At 39.6% G+C, this 15,521-nt stretch overlaps 1 protein-coding gene across 1 annotated transcript in view; it reads left to right on the forward strand.

Annotated features, from left to right (window-relative positions):
• The window catches only part of LOC138845934 (zinc finger protein 286A-like), a 168,343-nt gene extending 164,514 nt beyond the window's left edge, over positions 1 to 3,829 (forward strand). The window contains exons 13-14 of the mRNA XM_070059984.1: positions 905 to 1,318; positions 2,645 to 3,829. The gene's annotated coding sequence lies outside the window, so the exon portion shown is untranslated. The remainder of the gene's footprint in view (positions 1 to 904; positions 1,319 to 2,644) is intronic.
• The last annotated feature ends 11,692 nt before the right edge of the window (positions 3,830 to 15,521 follow it).

Genomic DNA, 15,521 nt, shown 5'->3' on the forward strand with positions numbered 1-15,521 from the left:
TTATCTCAGGTAGCCTTTCTTTCCTTAAATTGACACATGTGTTTCCTTCTCTCGCCTTCCCAATTTCTTCCTCTTTGTTCCATGGTGTTCCTGCAGCACTTTGCCCCCAGAAAAGTCAGGTAAAGTGATTATTCTATAGAAAATCTGGTTTTTTAAAAATACATTTGGGGGGCACCGGATTCTGTCCCGGTTGCCCCTCTTCCAGGCCAGCTCTCTGCTGTGGCCAGAGAAGGCAGTGGAGGATGGCCCAAGTCCCTGGGCCCTGCACCCTATGGGAGACCAGGAGAAGCACCTGGCTCCTGCCTTTGGATCAGCGTGGTGCGCCGGCCACAGCGTGCCAGCCGTGCCGGCCATTGGAGGGTGAACCAACGGCAAAAGGAAGACCTTTCTCTCTGTCTCTCTCTCACTGTCCACTCTGCCTGTCAAAAAAAAAAAAAAAAAAACCAAAATCAAAAAAACAAAACAAAACAAAACAAAACAAAAAAAACACATTTGGAAAAGGTGGCTAGCTAGCTACTATCAAAACTAGAGGGGAGGGGCCAGCACTGTGGCACAGCGGGTTATCTACATAACATTATCTACAAAGCAGTTCAGTGGAAATTTGATTGAGATTACCCTACGTATCAAGATGAGAGGAAAATTGACATGCTCATATTCTGTTTATCATAAAAAAATTTTCTGTTGACTTATGTTTCATTTATTTAATCATGTTTTATAGTTCTGTGAGATATTTTTGTTCATATTGTGCTGGATTTATAAGTCTTTTATTTTTGCATGGTATTGTAAATGGTAACTTTTAGCATTTTCATTCCAAGTTTTCATGGCAGGTATAAAGAAAATTCATCAAATGTTTTGTAGTGACTGTATTTTATTTCTTTTTTTGTCTTCATCTGGTGTCATGCAGACAGAATACTCGGGGCTTGCCGTCTTCCTTGGTGCGTGTGAAATCACAGCCTGGCATATGTAAGCAGGAATTTTCATTGATTCGCCCAGTGGAGCAGCAGGGGCCGCTGGGAACCCAGCGCTCTACAGAACTGGCATGTCCTGCGTTACTACTAGGGCCTGCAGGTGGCGCCCAAACGTGCTGTGGCCGTCCCACCTGGTGCGCACGTGCAGGTTCCCCCTTATGTCTTGCCTGCTGCTTTCTCTGTGAGGACTGGAGTGCTGTTTTCATTGGGTGAGTGTTGAGGGGCCACTGCTGTACCTTGGGGCGCTTTGAAGCTTCATCCACAGGGAGGAAAAGGAGCCCGGCTGTGTATCCCTGAGAGCTGAGAAGGGGCTTCAGGAGGCTTCTCCAGGACGCATCTAGAAAACAGCGGTGGGTACACTCTCGTGTTCTGGACTGCTCTCGGGGGGTTCTTCACTTCCCCACCTGATGCTTTAGGAAAATGCATGAAAGCATCTCTCATGGATGCATCTAATGTGTAGAGATCAGACTACACTGTCCAGTTTCCCCAGATTCAGGATTGCGTGTGGGAGATACGCCAGAGCACACAGATAGACATACACACACTCAGCAGGAAGAATATGGAGAGTGTGTCAGGATTCCACGGTGCTGAGTTAGGCACGGGCCAGAGGAGGGACGAGACCCAGTGATGCTTGAGGTGGAGCAGAGTGTGAGCATCTGTGGACCTGCTTTCCCTCATGGCAAACTGTCCTCTCCCTTTTGTTGAGACGACATTTAGGTAGTCACAGGCACCCCTAAGGAAGTACCTTAGATGCACATTATTTCAAGGGTTAGGATGTTACCAGTTCATTAGCCTTTTACTTTGCTGTATTTAATGGGAGTGAACTTTTTACTAGTGTGAGTTATTTATGATAACACTGCTATGTCTCGTTTTCATTTGAGAGAATGGCTGTGGGTAGCTGATCCCATACTAAGGTGAGGTGGAGTTTCATGAGGATGAACAGAATTCAGTGGATAAAGCACTGTCCAGATGCCCCTAGAATTCACAATAGCAAAACCTGCATACACTTGAATCCTCCAGTGTCTGGTTCCTTGATATTCCACAACATTATATGCAATGGGAAGTATTATATGTCTTTGATAGTAAGTACTATCATACTTTTCTTACATTCAGCTGTACTGAGACTTACAGCATCAGAGTCATTTAAAGATAAACAGTGATACCCAGTGTTGTGTGTCAGGCTGAAATCCACAGGCGAGGCGGCCCTCTGGCAGGTGATGGTGATTTCTGGGAGAGGTTTCAGATGCTTGAACGGATGGTTACAATACTGCAAGGGAAGATTTAAAGGATATCAAGACTAGATTAGATGCATCTTGGTTGGCCTGAAGCTCAACAGGAGCAGCTTTTGGATTATACACTGATATGGTTACAAACTTTATTGTGATGGTTTGCACAAACTTGTGCATAGTGCCTTGCCTCTAGAGAAACAGTGAAGCCAGAGTTCACAACTGTGATGACCACGAAATCAATAATGAATCAGGCACAGGACAAGTTTAGAAAGTCAGTCTCTGGGTAAAGGCTGATTAATAGGTACTAATTTACAGCTAGATAGGAATAAGAAGTTCTGCAGGCGGTTCTGACTGTGGAGTAGCCTTCTATTTGCCACTTTCTTTATATAAAACACTCTTGACTTCACGTTGTTGGCTCGTGACCGATTTCTTTGTCTTGGCACACAGGAGTCCCAAGTGGTTCTGTATCAGCTTCCCAGCAACCACGAAGAGACTCCTGAGGACAACCTGGGCCCCAGAATTAAGACTACAGGATACAGTTTGATGCTAAAGGATGGGTGAGTCAGGAACCTTCCTTGATGGTTCCCTTATTCCTTTCTTCTCCTTTGTGGTCTTTCCATTTGGGCATTAGCTTCTTCCACCTGATCTCCCCCTGGAAGCTGCCCCGTATGCTTTGGGATAGTTGGCTTTGGATTGGTTTGGAAAGACCCGTGGTTTAAGGAAATCTACTTTCTCTGCGGATGATTCATGTCCCTACTTGGTGAGGAACAACTTGCCTTTTAGTTTGGTATTTCATGTTGGGATTCCTCCAAGCACCCTTGCTTTCTTTGGCTCCTTGCCTCTCAAACAGGTCAGGTCCCCTTGGACATTGGGTAAGGATCTGGATCCTCTCTGAGGTTTTTGACCCTTTCTTCTTGTCCTGTCACTTTAATTATCTCTCACTACTCTCCCCTGGATCTAACATCTCCTGATGTCACATCTTGGTTGCCTGCTACTCACATATTCCCCATCTTTGAAGCATGCTAACTCTGTCTCTTGTAGACAGCGGTAGTTACTGCCTTGAGGTCTTTTCTCCACTCACTGAAAGCACCGTCTCTCATACACTGTACCCTGGCCTGAGATATCATAGAGATCTCTTGTACTTCTTCCTTTTGCTTTCAGTCCACTACTCTGACGTACACTGCCTCTGGGCTGAGGGCCGTTATCTTTGTGCCATGAACAGACCCAAATTCGATTGTTGCATGGCTTTTTCCAACCCTGGTCTGGATACTTGCAGCTGCTGAAAGCATCTACTTTTTTCTCTATTCCTGTCGATTTTCCCGCCCAATTAATTGGCAAAATGGTGACTCCCCCAAGTGGAGGCATTCTTATGAGCTCCTAGCTCAGGCGGCAAGAAGAATAAGCCAGGGATTGCATTTTCTGCCTCTCAAGACAACCATCAAATCCCTGCTCCCCATCCACTCTCATGAGCTTGACAGTTTTAAGCTTTGCCCTTTAAGACAGACTGGGGATGGAGCTGGTCGGACCGTTTGAGTCTGTGTTTCATTCTCTATGTCTGATCTGACAATAAGCAAAAAAAAAAAAAATTGGGACAATCTTCTGAGGACTCCAGCTAATTTCATTAGGAATTTGTGGAGGTAACTCTTTGTTTTGACTGTACCCGACATGCAACTATTGCCATTTCACTGGTGCAGTATTGAAAAGAAACAACACATAATCAATAAGGCTAAATAGTGGCCCTACTCTTGCTGCTTTAAGCTCATACCATCTACAGGACAGATAGAAACGTCAGTGAGCCTGCTGGAATTGCCCAATGTGCTTCAACGATAGGGAGCATCAGGACCACATGATAACTTGCCCAATAGAATGAAATGTTCAGCTAAGCCAGCCAGTTACTAAGAGGTGAGAGAGGCTACCCAAGATACATATAAAAACCCTACCATGTTTCAGAGCTGCCTAACAAAGGTCTTTAGAAAATACACCGACACAGATCCTACTTACCCCAAGGGCAAGCCCTTACAGCCATGCACTTCAGTAATCAAGCAGCCCTCAGATGTCAGGTAAAAAGCAGGTGCAGGACCCCAGACATGCTTAGCAGGACTCACAGGGATGATTTCCCAAGTATCTGACAGTAGGTGTAGAGCAGAGGGAATGGACAGAGATAAAAGTAGTGCATGAAAGGCCCAGGTGACGGATGTTGCCTTGGGCACTGGACCACCTCAGGGTTACCCCTCCTGGAGACTGAGGACAAAGCCAGAGCCTAAAGCAGAGCCCAGGCTTAGGGCCCTCAGCCTGTTGGCCACTGAGTCTAAACCAGTGTGCCATTTGCAAAAGCAAAGGAAATTGGAAGAAGGATTGTTCTTGACCCCAATGAGAAATGGAGACCCCTGGACTACTGATGGCTAAAAGATCTGAGGACTGATTGAGTCCCAGTCTCTCAGTGGCTTCAGCTGGACTGCTAACCATCATTTTGGAGACTTTCTCGGGTAACTGTTGACATGGCAGGTAACAAAATTAAATTTTTGTCTGATACTGGAGGCCCTTATCTGTTCTAACCCAATTCTTGTTTATGATTTCCTGCATCATTGCAGGGATAGATGGCTGACCAAAGAGAAAGTGTTTATTGTACTTTAGATTGTTTTATTGACTCCCAACAGTGCCCTGAGGGTTTTTGTATAAGCCTGAATGCTCAGTTCCCCTACTAAGTAGAGCTCCCTTGTCCAATGACTGTCATAAGAATAGGACACGCCTCTAGTCCTGTGTCAGGACCGTTTTCTCTTAATTGCCCTAGCTACCTGTATACACTCTGCTGTAGCTCTTTCTCTGATCTCTGGCTATATTGCCTCCCAAGTGGATCTATCTGTATGGAATATAGAGATCCCAGAAAGAAGGGCTAGTAGGGAAATCCCTGTAAAAAATCTCACTAGGGGCCAGTGCCGTGATGTGATGGATTAAGCTGCTGCCTGCAGCACCGGCATCCCGTATGGGTGTCAGTTTGTGTCCCAGCTGATCCACTTCTGATCCGCCCCCCTATTAATGCACCTGGGAAAGCAGCAGAAGGTGGCCCAAGTGCTTGGGACCCTGTACCCACGTGGGAGACCTGGAAGAAGTTCTTGGCTCCTGGCTTCATCCTGGCCCAGTCCTAGCTGTTGTAACCATTTGGGGAGTGGACCAGCAGATGGAAGTCTCTCTCTCTCTCTCTGTCTTTAATATAAATAATCTTTTTTAAAAAATCTCACTGTAATTAGATGCTAAATATAGCTACAAAGGCAAGACCCCATAAAACCTGAGATCTCTACGGGCATTAAACTATTCATAGATAAATATCTAAAACATGGGCTACTTAAGCCTTGCCACAATGGGCGCCAGATGTTGCTGTGGATTTGTTCTGAGAGGAGGAGCGCAGTGGGGGCAAGAGACATGGAGTCACGACACAGACACTGGGAGTTGGGTGAAAGCAGACCAAAGGCAAGCAGCCCGTAGACTCATTTATTTCAGTTGGTACAACAGCTTATATAGCCGAGGCAGCCAATCCGGTCAAGGGGTGGATTGGCTTCTTTGCCAGGTGGGTTCCGAAGCCATTCATGAATAACTGATGCGTGCTTGCCAGCAGCCATCTTGGTGCAGCCTTCTCATTTCACCACAAGCCCCCATACAATACTCCAAATCTCCCAGTACAAAACCCCAATGGGTAATACAGACTTGTGCTTTTATTCATTTATTGATTTGTAACTCAACAGAATTATTTTATAACATGGTTCTTTTACAGTTCCAGACCATAAATAAGAATGGTTCATCAGAATTCTGTTCACTATTCACTAGGTTGTATTTTTGGAAAATTAAGAAATTTTAGTTATAAACCCTAAAAGGAAAGATGTTGTTTTACTATAATATGGCTTGGTGTCAGTACTCTTTGAGACCAAATGAGAGATGACTTTAAGAGTTTTATTGACAAAAACAGGACTAAATTGATAACCATGCTGACCTAATATCTATTTTCATAAGTAATACTAGTATTATTGTCAAAAACAAATAAATTGGATAAATGTAAATAAGAATATTTCTAAATACAAATTCAAGTTCTCTGGGCTTTTGAAAATTCTATGAAAAGACTTTGGGTCTACTAAAAATATATTATCATACATTATATATGCAAAACAGAACTGCTTTGAAGTCACCAAGAGTTAAAATTATATACATTCTTTCATTTAAAAAATTATGCTTTTATAATGTTAAGGTCTTGAATGATTATTTCAAAATGCAAATTTAAAAATCCAGTAGGAATGAGAGAAAGAAATGTAAAAAAGCTATAAAAGTGTAAGTATGCTTTTGGTTAGAAATGTTAAAAAGGAAAGAGGTTTTTTTTTTTTTTCCAGAAGAAAAGCCATTTATATGAAAGCTTTGTGCTAAAGTAGACTGGAATGCTCTAGACTGGGAAGAAAGATAGCAGAAAATGTAAAGGTATTTTTTTTAACATTTATTTAATAAATATAAATTTCAAAAGTACAACTTTAGGATTATAGCAGCTTTTCTCCCCATAACCACCCTCCCACCCGCAACCATCCCATCTCCTACCCCTCCCATCCCATTCTTCTTTAAGATTTATTTTTAATTATCTTTATATACAGAAGATAACTTAGTATATACTAAGTAAAGATTTCACAGGTTGCACCCACACAGACAGACAAAGTATAAAGTACTGTTTGAATACTAGTTTTACCATTAAATCGCATGGTACAACACATTAAGGACAGAGATCCTACATGGGGAGTAAGTACACAGTGACTCCCATTGTTAACAATTGATACTCTTATTTATGACGTCAGTAATTACCCGAGGCTCATGTCCTGAGCTGCCAAGGCTATGGAAGCCTCTTGAGTTCACAAACTCTGACCGTATTTAGAGAAGGCCATAATCAAAGTGGAAGGTTCTCTCCTCCTTTCAGAGAAAAGGTACCTCTTTCTTTGATGGCCTGTTCTTTCTCTTTCATATTGATCTTTCATTTAGTTCATTTTTTCCCCCACAGTGTCTTGGCTTTCCATGACTGAGAAACGTTCATGGGCTTTTTAGCCAGGTCCAAATGCATTAAGGGCTGATTCTGAGGCCAGAGTGCTGTTTAGGGCATTTACCATTCTATGAGTCTGCTGTGTATCCCGCTTCCCATGTTGGATCGTTCTCTCCTTTTTAATTCTGTGAATTATTATTAACAGACACTGGTCTTGTTCATGTGATCCCTTTGACACTTAATCCTATCTTTATGATCAATAATAAACTTAAACTGATCACTTTAACTAGTACGATGGCATTGGTACATGCCAACTTAATGGTATTTGGAGCCCATGGCACATTTCTAGCTCTACCATTGGGGTAAGTCCAACTGAGTGTGTTGCAAACTGTACATCTCCTCCCTCTCTTATTCCCACTCTTATGTTTAACAGGGATCACTTTTCAGTTAAATTTCAGCACTTCAGAATAATTGTGTGTTTATTAAAGAGTTCAACCAATGGTATTAAGTAGAACAAGAAAATACTAAAAAGCATAAAATAGTAAGCTATTTCTCGACAGTCAGGACAAGGGCTGATCAAGTCACTGTTTCTCATAGTGTCCATTTCACTTCTACAGGTTTCCTTTTAGGTGCTCAGTTAGTTGTCACAGATCAGGGAGAACATATGATATTTGTCCCTTTGGGACTGGCTTATTTTACTCAGCATGATATTTTCCAGATTCCTCCATTTTGTTGCAAATGACTGGATTTCATTTTTTTTACTGCTGTGTAGTATTCTATAGAGTACATATCCCATGAATTCTTTATCCACTCTTCTGTTGATGGGCATTTCGGTTGATTCCATGTCTTAGCTATTGTGAATTGAGCTGCAATAAACATTGAGGTGCAGACAGTTCTTTTATTTGCCAATTTAATTTCCTTTGGGTAAATTCTGAGGAGTGGAATGGCTGGGTCATGTGGTAGGGCTATATTCAGGTTTCTGAGGAATCTCCAAACTGTCTTCCATAGTGGCTTTACCAGTTTGTATTCCCACCAACAGTGGGTTAGTGTCCCTTTTCCCCCACATCATCACCAGCATCTGTAGCAGTTTGTATTCCCACCAACAGTGGATTAGTGTCCCTTTTTCCCCACATCCTCGCCAGCATCTGTTGTTGGTTGATTTCTGTATGTGAGCCATTCTAACCGGGGTGAGGTGAAACCTCATTGTGCTTTTGATTTGCATTTCCCTGACAGCTAGTGGTCCTGAACATTTTTTCATGTGCCTGTTGGCCATTTGGATTTCCTCTTTTGAAAAATGTCTATTGAGGTCCTTGGCCCATCTCTTAAGTGGGTTGTTGGTTTTGTTGTTGTGGAGTTTCTTGATCTCTTTGTAGATTCTGGTTATTGATCTTTTATCAGTTGCATAATTTGCAGATATTTTCTCCCATTCTGTCAGTTGCTTCTTCACTTTCCTGACTATTTCTTTTGCAGTACAGAAACTTCTCAATTTGATGTAATCCCAATTGTTAATTCTGGCTTTGACTGCCTGTGCCTCTGGGGTCTTTTCCAAGAAATCTTTTCCTGTGCCTATATCTTGTAGGGTTTCTCTGATATTCTTTAATAATTTGATGGTATCAGTTCGTAGGTTTAGACGTTGAATGGATTTTAGTATAAGGTGTAATGTAGAGGTCTTGTTTCAGACTTCTGCATTTGGAAATCCAGTTTTCCCAGCACCATTTGTTGAATATACTGTTTTTGCTCCAGGAATTGGTTTTAGATCCTTGATCAAATATAAGTTGGCTGTAGATGTTTGGATCGATTGATTTCTGGTGTTTCTATTCTGTTCCATTGGTCTATCCATCTCAAGTTTTTAAAACCTTATGGCTCTGTTCCCAGTCTCATATAGAGAGGGAAGACATACATAATTATTCTATTTGTCTTTATGGATAATCCAGTGGAAATGTTTTAGAAGAATTTCTTTATGGTTCTGTATGGAACAATTTTTCCATTATAAAATATAAATAAATCATGTAGGAGTATCATCTTTACATTCTTAGTAAAGTGACATTCAGGGGCATACCTTATTTAAAACGAAAGTCCTCTCCTAACTACTTAGTTGCAGGATGTATCACCTTTGAGAATAGGTGTTGAAGGCGGGCTCGGATTCTGAGGTGGAGCTGCGGCGTTCTGACCTTCACCTTCCCTGTGGAATGCACTCAGTGTGTCAGGTACATGTGTAGACTGTCTGCTTTTCCACAATCCATGTCTGTGTTTCCTGCTTCTCTCGCAGTTCCTCTTTACAAGCTCCGTGTTGACAGGGTCAGTGCCAAGAAGGAACGAATGAGACATCACACGAAAATGCAGACGCAAACACAGATTTGCCCAAAACTTTCTAACTATATATATATGTGTGTGTATATATATATATATGCATGCAAATCTAACTAATGTATTTTTTGAAAAAGATTTTATCCTCATTTTCCCTGGAAATAAACATCGTGGTTCCAGTTTGGAAGGCAAATTTAGTGTGCTTGATTTCCCCCAGGTGATATAAATTTTGCATTACAGGCAGGCTTCAAGAAAAGATTTGTTTTTTACTCCTATGCACTTACTCACATGGTGTAAATAAATTGCCACAATAAAGCTTTTATTGACACTGATGATATCAGTTCTGTCAATAAATTGATGATTTGCTTTGTCCATGTCATCTTTTAAACAGATAATGCATGTGGCTATATGTAAGGACTTAAGGCAGGAAGTAAAAGCTTTTACTAACAATATTAAAAAATGGAAAAGGGAGAAATGTGATTAAAAATAGAAACTTGGTAAAGATGAGAAAGCACCTGGAGTAGTATATAAAAATATATTTATATAATGTAATATTCACATCCAATTCAGCCTATATCATTGTGCATCCTATAATAGTATACAATTATTGAATTTTAGGCTAACAGATAAAAATGATATTTGAATCCATACATTGTTAATTAGTGTCTATAAATGCTTTGATATTTAGTTACATAATTTGTGTAGGGAGCCTGTGCTATGGCATAGTGAGTAAAGCCACTACCTGCATTCCCAGCATCCCATATGGGCTCTGGTTCAAGTGCCAGCTGCTCCACTTCCAATCCAGCTCTCTGCTATGGCCTGGGAAAGCAGCGGAAGATGGCCCAAGGCCTTGGGCCCCTGCACCCACGTGGAAGACCTGGAAGAAGCTCCTGGCTCCTGGCTTCGGATTGGCACAGCTCTGGGTATTGCGGCCAATTGGGGAGTGAACCAGCGGATGGAAGACCTCTCTCTCTGCCTCTCCTTCTCTCTCTGTGTAACTCTGACTTTCAAGTAAAATAAATAAATCTTTAAAAAAATTAAATATAGGAATGAAATTGTATTAAAGTACTTGAATTCCAACTGTTGTTTAAATTCTACTAAGACAAAGTTTATTCAATTATATTGTCTTTGAGAAGTGCATGCTCTCTTCATGTAAACAAAAGCCAATAATCCTAAACTTGAATACTCAAAAGCTAAGAATTCCTTGTTCTGTTCTCATCCAGCAGATGGAAAACCTCTCCTTCTCTCTCTTTCTTGTAACTCTTTCAAGTGAATAACTAAATCTTTAAAAAATATTGTATAATTATGATAGGATATATTGTAGCTGCTATAGCTATATTTGGAAATAAAATTAACCTCTTTATGTCTCAGATTTTTACATTTGAAAAATTAGTACATGTTATGAAATAAGTGATAGTTTTGCTTTATTGTTTAATTTTAACACTGAACTTTTGCATTTGATTATCCTCATATCTTTGTTTTGTATTTCATTAATTTTTGCTCTGAAAAATACTTACTCTGTTTCCTCTACTTTTATCTATGTTTATTCTCTGGTTCATTTGTAAACATTATGTTTGATAATCAATGCTTCTAAATGTTCTTATTTTTCTAATATATACATTTGCTGGTATAATTTTGTTTTACTCCTCTTTATGTATTTATTTATTAGCAGAGTCACTAGACCTTTCTTATGTATAGCAGTTCCATTATCCATTAATTCTAGGTAGATTTTTAAATACTGCTCTTATATTCATTATTTATTGTGTATTTTTTTCAACTTCCAAATATATGGGTTGTAACTTTTTAAGTATTGATCTTTTATTTAATTGAACTAAGATCAATTAAATAGTTTGTATAAATTACATTGTTTGAATATTTTGGAGTATTGTCTATTAGTAATTATAGCAAATATTTATATAGCTTTTATGTGTCTGGCACTGGACCAAGAAGCTTGAATATATTGTCATTTAATCATATTAACAACTAGTAAGATAAATATCCCACATCTATGTCATGTTTTACAGTGCAGGTGGCTGAAAGTAAGATGAGATTGGTTGGTGGAGATGATTGGTTTTAAAATAGTATTTAATAGATCCATGGTAGTCTATAAAAGCTTAAAGCAAAGATGGAGCAAAATGTATGCAAAACAGATATCTCATGCTGAGAAAATGTCTGCATTGACTATGCTAATTTTTCCCATTGCTAAGAATGGGACAATGTACCATAAATCAAAGTCAGTATCAGCTCAAGTGGAAGGGAATGCGTTGCAGTGAGACCAAAGTAAAAGAGAAAACTTCACTTTAGGTGACACAGTGAATGATACAATAAACAAAATTTGGACAAGCAATAATAAAACTTGAGAAAGCTATAAACAAATAAGACAACAGAAAATATGTGAATGTCAGTATTTATGTTTGTTTACTTAACTGTCAGACACTATTCTCCTCCTGACTGGATCCCTGGCTCCTGTCACCTAAACTGACTGCAACGGAGGGGAAACAGTTTTTCCTGCAAGCATCACAAATGACAATGCAGGACCCAGGACACAGTATACCTCCCTGAGGAGACCAGGGAGATGCCAGCAGCAGTCTGCAGACAAATTTTCTTACTCCATTATCCAGAGGCGATCCCTAGACTCCTAACGTTCCATGCTTATGGTAAGCGAGACATGTACCAAATGAACACCAGAGAAAATAGTAAACTTCAAAATCTAGAAAAAATAGAATTACTTCAAAAGATATAAAACTGAATTCAACTAAGGTATTTTTATTAGAAATGTGACTTTAAAAAATTGAGTGACCTTTCTTAATTTCTTAATTATTTTAAATTTAAAAAGGTTTCTAATATATCTGATATAACATATCTCAACTAAATAGATTAAAATGAACTGTTATACTAAATATAACAATTTAATTTGGAATATGATCTGGTTTGGTGGCAGGAAAATTTATAAAGCCATGTTTTAATGATGAATTAATTTAAATTAAATCCACTCTATCATGAAGCCAACTATCAAAATAAAGAACTACACATTATACATATTCTCATGTTAATAAATAGTTCCCTAAGAAAGTATTATCAATTTGAGGTGCCGTCCTCACAAAAATAATTGTTGGATAGCAAGCCCAAAAATAAATTAATGCATTTACAGCCAACCGATTTTTGATAAAGGTGCTTAGTACACACAATGTGAAGAGAACATTTTTTTTGATAGAGTTATAGATAGTGAGAGAGATAGAGACAGAGAGAAAGGTCTTCCTTCCATTGGTTCACTCCCCAAATGGCCACTAAGGCTGAGGCTGCGCCAACCCAAAGCCAGGAGCCAGGTGCTTCCTCCTCGTCTCCCACGAGGGTGCAGGGCCCATGCACTTGGGCCATCCTCCACTGCCCTCCCGGGCCACAACAGAGAGCTGGACTGGAAGAGGAGCAGCCGGGACTAGAACCCGGTGCCCATATGGGATGCTGGCATTGCAGGTGGAGGATTAAACAAGTGAGCCATGGTGCCGGCCCCAAAAAGAACAGTTTTTTTTTTCAATAAATGACAGGGTAAAACTGCACATCTACAAGCAGAAACATAAAATTAGATCTCTACCTCTCATCGTAATCAAAAATCAACTCAAACTAGATTGATTTCTGAAAGATTCAAAACTGTGAAACTACTAGAAGAAAACACAAGGTATATGCTTCATGATATTGATCTGGGCAATTGTACTTTGGATATGACACCCAGAGCACAAACTACAAAACCAAAATAGGCAAATGGGATTACATCAAATTGCACATTTTCTGCTCAGCATAGGGGATGATGAGCAAAGTGAAAATTCACACTACAGAACGGGGGAAAATACTTGGCAACTATGCATCTGATAGGGAGCTAACATAAACAATTGTGTGAGAAATGCAAAGAGCTCAATGGCAAGCAAAGAAAAAAATCTGACCAAAAAATGGAAAAGGCTTAAAAAGATATTTTTCCAAAGAATACATACAAGTGGAAAAAAAATATGTGAAGAAGTTCTCAATGTCACTCTTCTTCAAACACATGCACATTAAAATCACAAGAAAGCATCTTCTCACCCCAATTTAAATGAATATTTTACAAAGACAAACAATATGAAATAAGACACACTGACACATAAGACAAATATCACCTGTTCCCCCTCAAGTGTGGACACTAAAGAAAAGAAACTTACCACAATATCAAATGGCAATTCCTAGAGGCATGTGGAGAGGGCAGAGGAGGGAAAGATACAGGGAAGCTGGATAATGAGTACCAGATCAGAGTCAGATTGAAAGAACGGATTTTTGGTGTTACACAGCCTGGTGAGGTGACGCTACTTCACAATAACTCAGTATAGAGAGGAGCCTGAAGGATCGACAGGGTGAAAATTATTGACTACTGTGGAGCGATATGCATTGAATACCTGTGTCAAAGTGTCTCACTGTACTCCATACATAATTGCAATTAGACTTCGTATATTTTTAGAAAGTTCATGACAAGATTGCAGATTTATTTTTTTGCTTTTAAAGAATTCATTAAAACATTAGATCCTCAGGGTCACAGTAAATGCATGATAATTACTGCAACACAGTTCTCATCAGTTCTCATGCTAATTTCAAAGAAATAAAAAGATATCAGATTCCATGTTATTCATAGATACAATCCTCAGAATATGATGTAATAGTTTATTTTGATTAGTTGTTTTGAAATCCAATTTTTACATAATTTTCGTTTTCCACAAGATTGTTGAATATTGCATATACATATATAGATAGATTTCAAAAATTTTGTAACAGAAGACATTTATCTTTTCATTCAGTTTTCTCAAGAATTTTTGAAGAATCCTCATGGATAAAGATCAAAAATTGGGGCTGATTTGCAACAAAATGGAGGAATCTGGAACACATCATGCTGAGTGAAATAAGCCAGTCCCAAAGGGACAAATACCATATGTTCGCCCTGATCGGTGACAACTGACTGAACACCAAAAAGGAAACCTGTTAAAGGAAAATGGACACTATGAGAACCGGTGACTTGATCAGCATAGCCCTGACTGTTAATGAACAACTTAATACATTATCCCTCTTAGTAGTTTTTTTGTCTGTTCTACTTAATATGACTGGTTTAATTCTGTAATTAATACACAGTTATTCTTAAGTGTTGAAATTTAACTGAAATGTGATCCCTGTTAAACATAAGAGTGGGGATAAGAGAGGGAAGAGATGTACAAGTTGGGATATGCTCAAGCTGACTTGCCCCAAATGGTAGAGTTAAAAACATACAGGGGACTCCAATTCAATCCCATCAAGGTGGCATGTACCAATGCCATCTCACTAGTCCAAGTGATCAATTTCAGTTCACAATTTATCATAATGAAAGGACTAAGAGTCAAAGGGAGCACATAAACAAGTCTAGTGCCTGCTAACACTAACCGATAGAATAAATAAAGGGGAGAGTGATCCAACATGGGAAGCGAGATACTCAGCAGACTCATAGAATGGCAGATGTCCTAAACAGCACTCTGGCCTCAGAATCAGCCCTAAAGGCATTCAGATCTGGCTGAAAAGCCCATGAGAGTATTTCAGGCATGGAAAGCCAAGACACTCTGGCAAAAAAAAAAAAAAAAAAAAAAAACCTAAATGAAAGATCTCTGTGAGTGAGATCCCAGTGGAAAGAACAGGTCTTCAAAGAAGGAGGTACCTTTCTCTGAAGGGAGGAGAGAACCTCCACTTTGACTATGTCCTTGTCTAAACAAGATAAGAGTCAGAGAACTCAGAGGGCTTCCATAGCCTTGGAAACTCATGACTGGTGCATAGGGAGATTACTGATGCCATAAACAGGAGTGTCAATTTGTAAAGTCAACAACAGGAGTCACTGTGCACTTACTCCTTATGTAGGATCTCTGTCCTTAATGTGCTGTACATTGAGGCTTAATGCTATAACGAGTACTCAAACAGTATATTTCACTTTGTGTTTCTATGGGGGTGCAAACTGTTGAAATCTTTACTTAATGT

This window comes from Oryctolagus cuniculus, chromosome 17, assembly GCF_964237555.1.
Source record: "Oryctolagus cuniculus chromosome 17, mOryCun1.1, whole genome shotgun sequence".
Lineage (NCBI taxonomy): Eukaryota > Metazoa > Chordata > Mammalia > Lagomorpha > Leporidae > Oryctolagus > Oryctolagus cuniculus.